The following is a 7,626-nucleotide window of genomic DNA, read 5'->3' as shown; positions in this document are numbered from 1 at the left end:
TTTAAGATGTAAGGAATTAACCAATCATAGTTAAATGTGAGAAGAATAATCGAATATATTGACTAATTTCTTATGTCTTAAATTTTCTTATTATAGACACCGCTTAACATAATCTTCATAATTTCACACACTTATTAAACTTCACACACTTCGACTAAATTCCTTCTTCTTCTTCTTCCTACAATATTATAAATGAAATTATATTTCAATTTACTGTAAATTAATTTCAATTTTAAAAAACATGATGCGAAGCTTGAGAACTTAAGTTTATTAAGTAATTCGATTCGTACCTCGTCTCCGCGTTGTCTATTCGCGTTGTCTATTCGATGTCTCCAGCCACAGAATGTACTCGTTTCTCGCCATCAGCTTCCCCTCCGAACTCGCTCTTCCTCTTGTTAACTTCCTTCTCGATGTGCTTGTACTTCTTGCTGCGTACGAGTTAGTCGTGGCTGTCCGCGCTTGCTACTTCAAACTTGTTGCGTTGTTGCTTCGTCTTCGCTTGAACTCAGCCTGGTAAGCCTGGTAGGTCTTCATCATCGTGTGGAGCTCGTACAGCACTCGAAATATTTCACCGAAAAGAATAAAATATAAATCATACAAAATATAAATAATATAAAGATAAATATATGATACACTAAAATATTATTATTGTTTTATTTTTAAATTTTAGAAGTATTGCAAGAATAAAGAAAATAATAAAGGAATTTCCAGGAATAAAGTAGACTATAAAAATTACAAGAACATAAAACAGAAAAATTGCAAAAATTTAATAACGGATATAAAAACGCGAGGAGAAAAATGTTTACAAGGGAATGATAAACGCGTTGCGATATATCGAGACGTGTGTATGACACTCGTACGCTTGTAAATTCGCTATACATCTTCCATCACCTTTTTTTAGACCTCGGACAGGGCGGCGTGGTTTCTTCTAAGAGATTTGGTCTCATTGACGAGCTGCTGGCAGCATGCGTAGTTGAAGAACAGAGGTCATTGTTCCCGCTTTCATTCCTGCTCCTCATGCCTCAACTTTATGCTCCTAGCCATCTTATCGAGGGACTTGTGTTGTGTAGTCCAGCTCCAGCGTCGTTTTCCTGCGAAAGAAGTCTTGGAGCTCGGCCACGTCGAGGCATCTCGACGTGAGGATGGAGGCGCAAATCGCCCTCGTGGCCGAGCTCCAAGACTTCTTCTGTATATATGTATATATGTATGTATATTTCACAATCCTGTAATCCTATGTATTGCCCTTATCAATCACAGTCTCAGTTATCGCAGTTTTCCCTGTATTATGTCCTTTCTCCATTCGTTCTTTAGCATGGGCCAACCATATTTTAATTGGAGCAGATATTTGCTCGTCTGTTGCGTCAGCATGTGACTTTCGTATCACACCTGAAAAAGTAACATACTTTCTTTACTTCATTATTTCTACATAAATTAGAACAAATCTGTCTATGATGTAATTTAAATTAAGTAACAGATGATTATATGCTATGTTATTATATTATATGCTTTATTTCTAATATATATAAAAGATAGTTGAAAAATATTAATATTTTTAAAGATGTTTTTATTAATTAATAACTACTACAAATATTTACAAACATGTCTTTCAATTGGTAGAGGAATTATAGCATTTTTATTAATAAAAAAATAAAGATTGCTTTCAAATATTTTACTTACTCATAATTATTTTGCATAGGTGCAATTTTGAAAAATTTTGCTTCTTTTTCGCTCCGTATCAACTGTATTTGGTTGCAAGTTCATTAGACAGGATTAGTCTCATTAGTCGTAAACATGAAATTTTCATATTTTGACACGTTGCATGTGCCAATTGTTTAATCTAAAATTATTTTAAATTAACATTAATAGTTATTTTCGAAATACATATGTATGATCCAAATTACATATATAGTTTTATTTTTAAACAACTACTCTTTGTATAAATTGAGAGATCTCGAAATAAAAAGAGTATATAAACTTAAGATCTGCAATTCTAAATAAAAATATTCCAGTAAATGTTTGTAAATATTTATAGAGAGATTCGACTTACCATTTGGTTTCGATAAGATACATCATTTTGTAATTTTGTTTCCATATCGTCTAAATTTTGTTGCTCTTTCAACAGAAAATCTGGAAAAATATCAATTTCTTCTTCTCTTTCCTTTGTTTCGAAAGCACCTCGACAGTTTGATAATTTTTCTAAAATGAGCTTTTGGTTCTCATAAATCATTTTAAGCTTTCGAATATTGCTGTTCATTTTTAATTCCAAATCGATAAATTTTCGTACAACAAATCGTTGAAAATTTTCTGATCCTATAAAACATTCAAAAAAGTTTATTTACATATATGTGAAAAAACAAAAGATAAAATTCTTGAAAAATTCGACAGATTAAAAATATAAAAAGAATAAAAAATAAAGATAATAAAAAAATATAACGTACAAATAAATAAAACAAATGTGTTCTAGAATAAATAACATTATGAAATTATAGTGTAATCGTCTGTAAAATAAAAACTACTCGCATACTAACTTATTGGATTATTATTTCGACTTGGTACTGCCGTATTGTTTACTGACATTGGAACGCTAACATCATCAATCTTATTATCGCATTGTTCAACGTTCAGTAAAATTGTTTTAAATTGTGGATCTAAAAAAAACTCTCATTATAAAAAACATATTTAAGTGTATACAGAATATATATAATTTTAAAAAAATTCTAGAAGTTAAAAATATGATAAAAGATGTAAGAGATATATCACATAAAATTGTTTCAGACTAAATAACATATATATTAACTCTAAACAATATCATACATAATCATAAGTAAACTAGAAATTATTTGCATACTAACTTTGTTTATAATTCAAGTTCGAACCTGACGTGTTTGATAATGAAGTTGAGTTAACATCAGCCTCATCATTATGGCACTCTTCTGAATTGGACAAATTTTCAGTACATTGGGCATCTAAAAGTAATAAAATAAATGTTACCATTATATATATATTTTTACAATTTTTACAGATTTATCTAAATATACAATATTTATTTCAATTGTCATAAACACAAGATTATAAAAAATAAAATATAATGGAATCAAATATTTGTTACTAATTGTTCTGCATATATACATACGGAGTGTAACATAATGCGCGTCCACGAATTACGTAGTATTATTTCTTAATGAAAAATGAATCGAAAAGTTCTGAACCATTTCTTCTGCGATACTTAACGATAAAAGAATTATTAATTAAATGTCATCCAATCAGTGCCGTTTTTTAGGCGGGCCGCACATCGAGTAGTGTGCATGGCTACATTTTACTCGACGCGCGGTTCACAGACGTATGTCTGTCTAAAAAACGACGCAAATAAGGTGACATTTATTTAATAATACTTCTACATATATATAGTATATATACATATATATACATATATATACATATATATAGTTATACTTATTTATATATATATACCTGGTAGTATATTATCACAGTCATTTAACACAGTTATTAAATTAAAATCCTCATCTAAGATTTCAATATTTTTATCATTTTGTAATTCTGAAACAAAAAAAGAGTTCAATATTTTTATACTTCATTTACTCGTCATTCATGAATTTTTGATGCATTAAGTCTGTTCTTTATAGCTTAACTGGCTGCACTAGTTCAGGGTTTATCTTTTTTACTCCACATTGGAAGGAAAAAGATAAACTCTGAACTAGTGCAGCCAGTTGAGCTATAAAGAATAAACCTTTTATTCCAATATTTTTCCTTGTAGGTGTGTAATTTTTTTATCTTTTTTTAATATTACATATCTTCATTACTCTGCTTTACATTCAAATTCCATGAAAGTATTAAATAGAAATTAAAGAATATGATTTTATTATGTATTTATACTATATAGTAAAGCTTATTTAATAAAACAGCCTATTTTTAACTGTTAATAACACTACAATTATTTACTCTGTACAGAAAAAATCGAATCAAAAAAATGTATCAAGAATGTATACCAAAAATTAATTATTCGTGCAATAATACCGGGAAGCTCTGTGTACATAATTGCGTGCGTGCGTGCAAATTTGTGTGTGTGTGCGCGCGCGCATGTGTGTGTGTGTGTGTGTGTGTGTGTGTGTGTGTGTGTGTGTGTGTGTGTGTGTGATATCAGAAGCATATATAATATATTTTACAGTATATAAATCTCTTGTACAAATTTATTTCAACACAAATTATACTTACAAGAATCAGCTTTTTCCCCTTTTTGTACAATGCAGCGACTGTACGGTGACACTCTTTTTTCAACCTTATTCTGTTTCTTTGTCATTTTCCACTCACATTTCTGTTATTAAAATCTGAAATTCATACAATAATGTTATTGAAACATTTTATTCTTTTTTAATCTATTAATGCTTTTTAGTGCTCTTACCATTTTGTGCATTTTTTACTATTTTTGGTTTATCGATATGAGTAATGTTAGGAATTTTTGGAAGCTCGAGTAAAATTTCTTCAGATAATTCATCTGATGATTCATCGTTGCTGCTCATTGTATCCATGAGTTTAGCGGCTCTAATTTTTCTTGATTTTTTAAGATATTCCTCTTTTCCCGTGTTCGAGGTAAGATCTGACTCTTCTTCGGCCAGTTTCAATTTCTGTCTTGCCACTTCATAATTTACTGCAACAAAATAATATAATCGTAATTAAAACCTATCATTTTCCTACAATTATTAAAAAACATCAATATTATATGCGCAAAACTAATAATAATACATTCCAGAAAAGAATATTACTTACAATATTTTCCATATACTTTTCGGATAGCATACACTTTTCGGATAGCATGTGTACACCATGTAGGTTCCGGTTCCTCCATTAATTTCACCGCTTTGTCGTACCTTTTATTATTGGTAAAATTAGGCCAAACGGCTTGCTGTAAACTTTCATTCAACCAATTGTTTGGAATAATTTGAAGGCCATCCTCAAACTCCACAATTGCATAAAACTTTGCGTCAGTCATTCTGTTATTGGCAAAAATATAATTTTGTATTACATTTTACTATGTATCAATGGAAAGACTGCATATTTGTCATCTCCATATGGCAACTTTACATATTTTCTAGTTACATTTTTTAATGGTCACGATTTCAAATCTGAGTACGAGTGTACAATATAAATTCCAAGTAATGAAGATGGACAAGGCGTATTAAATAAATCTTCTTTTTCCAAAAATTCGTGGCCTATAATTACAGGAATATTTCGTTTTGTGCAGTATGCTATATTTTTTATAAATACAATGCCACCACAATTTAAGCCACAACAACTATCCGCAAGTGTGTCAGCTTTCAATGTAATTCCGTTGTATTTAACAATTTTATATTGTGGATTGTTGCAATTGGATATAAGTGGACCATCATAATGCAATAATATTAAATTTGGATGTACCAGAACAGAATGTGATAAAATAGTTGATGAATCTGAGTTAATTTCTTTTTCAATATATCTCCGTATAACTTGTTGTAAAGGTCTCTCCGCTTTTCTAATGTATTTCTTCATTATTTGCATATAATTTTCAAATTTGAATGCACTGAAATTATCAAGCAGCCCAAATTTTTTTACGTCATCAATAAGATGAATAAGATTGTGAATATTATGTGACATATTCTTAACTCCATAAATTTTCATAAATATTTTGATAAAGAAAAGTATCAAATCTTGCGCATAAGTTATATATTCGTTTAAATCTTGTGAAGACAGAATTCTGATAATCACATGTAATGTTAGAAAGTGTATATACACATTCTTGTTTAATATAGATTTAAAAGCCACTGGACCTGTGTATAATAAGATTAATCTATATTCCGTAGCTTTCCATAACTTTACACAATTCATTGATCGTGAGTAGTGATACAAGGAGAGTTCTAAACCAGGTCCTCAGAGGGGGGTGCGGGGCGCGGGAGGTTTTCCGGGGCGAGGGGTATGACGTCACGCGGGGCGGGGGTATCTCCGGGTGCGGGTGCTGACGTCACGCGGGGTGGAGGGGATGTTTCGGCAAAGGAGGGGGAGTTTTCTGAGTTCAATATTTGTAGATGGTATCTTTACGACTTTTTTATGAGGGATCTTAGACATTTTCCCAAAAAGGTATAGAACAAGCGCCGATGTCCGGCTGCTCAAACTTGTCAACGGAGCGTTCTAGAGTCCATTAAAACTATGTTTTTTTTTCAATTTATGTCCATAAAATTATTAGGATATTATGGAAAGGAATGAGGATTTTAGGGTCAACGCTGCGATGAACATGTCGAAACGTTATTTATAGGTGCAAATGTAAAAGCGTTGATATTCGGCAGCTTTGTACCCTCGCAGAAAATCTCCCATAAACGAGAGCGAAACATCTTCCTTAATATTTTTTAAGAAAGAATGCACCGTATCAGCGCCAACGTTCGGCTGCTTGTAACCGGAGCACTCTAGAAACCATAAAACTATGTTTCTCATTTTATGGACATTTTATTATTAAGATATTCTTTTGTGGAAATTTGGGAAATTTTGAGTGGGATGAGGCTGCGACGAACATGTCGAAACGTTATTTATATAGGTGCAAATGTAAAAGCGTTGACGTTCGGCAGCTTTGTATCCTCGCGGAAAATCGGTCGTAAACGAGAGCGAAACATCTTCCTTAATATTTTTAAGGAAGAATTGCGATAATTTTGAGAGGGATGGGGGTTGAAACTTATGGAGAGAGAGTCTCCGCGTCAAAAAGTCTTTAGCAGTCGCCGAGCTAAGTGTCCTATGCGAAGTGTCAGTGGCATAGTGTAGTGAGTTAAAAAGAAATGGAAAATAATAATTTCGAGAGAATATTAGACGAGTCATCTGATGAAGATGTGATTATAGTTGAAGACAGTGATGAAGACATTGAAATAAATGTTGAAGACATGGATATAAATATGTTTTTTATTTTTATATCGCTAGTAAATTAATCAACAGGGTAGTTAAATTAATCGACCACACTAGCCAATGAATTTTGTCTAAGTTATGACTTTATCGACCATATGGTTGTGGTCTTTATAAAGTATAACTTGAAATTATTAATTACAAATTTTTCTTAAGTGAGAAAAATATTGGTCCGAAAGTCGCTGAATCGGGAATCGAACCCGAGTCTTTCGCTTGCCGGGCGACTGCTCTTACCTCTAAGCTATTCAGACCCTTCGAAACAATTCTCTTTTGCTTTTATATAGTTATTTGTAAATAACGCCTTGTATATCCGCCGGTATACACTAAACAGTTGGAAAATCATCTATACGGGTGGGCTCCATGATTAGGTCCAGGAGCAAATTTAAATATGTTTTTTATTTTTATATCGCTAGTAAATTAATCAACAGGGTAGTTATACCGGCGGATATACAAGGCGTTATTTACAAATAACTATATAAAAGCAAAAGAGAAAAGTATTGTTTCGAAGGGTCTGAATAGCTTAGAGGTAAGAGCAGTCGCCCGGCAAGCGAAAGACTCGGGTTCGATTCCCGATTCAGCGACTTTCGGACCAATATTTTTCTCACTTAAGAAAAATTTGTAATTAATAATATCAAGTTATACTTTATAAAGACCACAACCATATGGTCGATAAAGTCATAACTTAGACAA

General features: G+C 31.9%; 2 pseudogenes; both read right to left on the bottom strand.

Annotated features, from left to right (window-relative positions):
* Positions 1-1,231: 1,231 nt before the first annotated feature.
* Positions 1,232-5,008, bottom strand: LOC145943243 (uncharacterized; annotated as a pseudogene).
* A 688-nt stretch (positions 5,009-5,696) lies between these two features.
* The window catches only part of LOC145943241 (uncharacterized), a 41,358-nt pseudogene continuing 39,428 nt past the window's right edge, over positions 5,697-7,626 (bottom strand).

Source organism: Prenolepis imparis, unplaced genomic scaffold (assembly GCF_030444845.1).
Source record: "Prenolepis imparis isolate NDT839.2.m4 unplaced genomic scaffold, iyPreImpa1.0 SCAF_11, whole genome shotgun sequence".
Classification (NCBI taxonomy): Eukaryota; Metazoa; Arthropoda; class Insecta; order Hymenoptera; family Formicidae; genus Prenolepis; species Prenolepis imparis.
The sequence above is the reverse complement of the archived record's forward strand: the minus strand, read 5'-3'. Positions and strand labels throughout refer to the sequence as shown.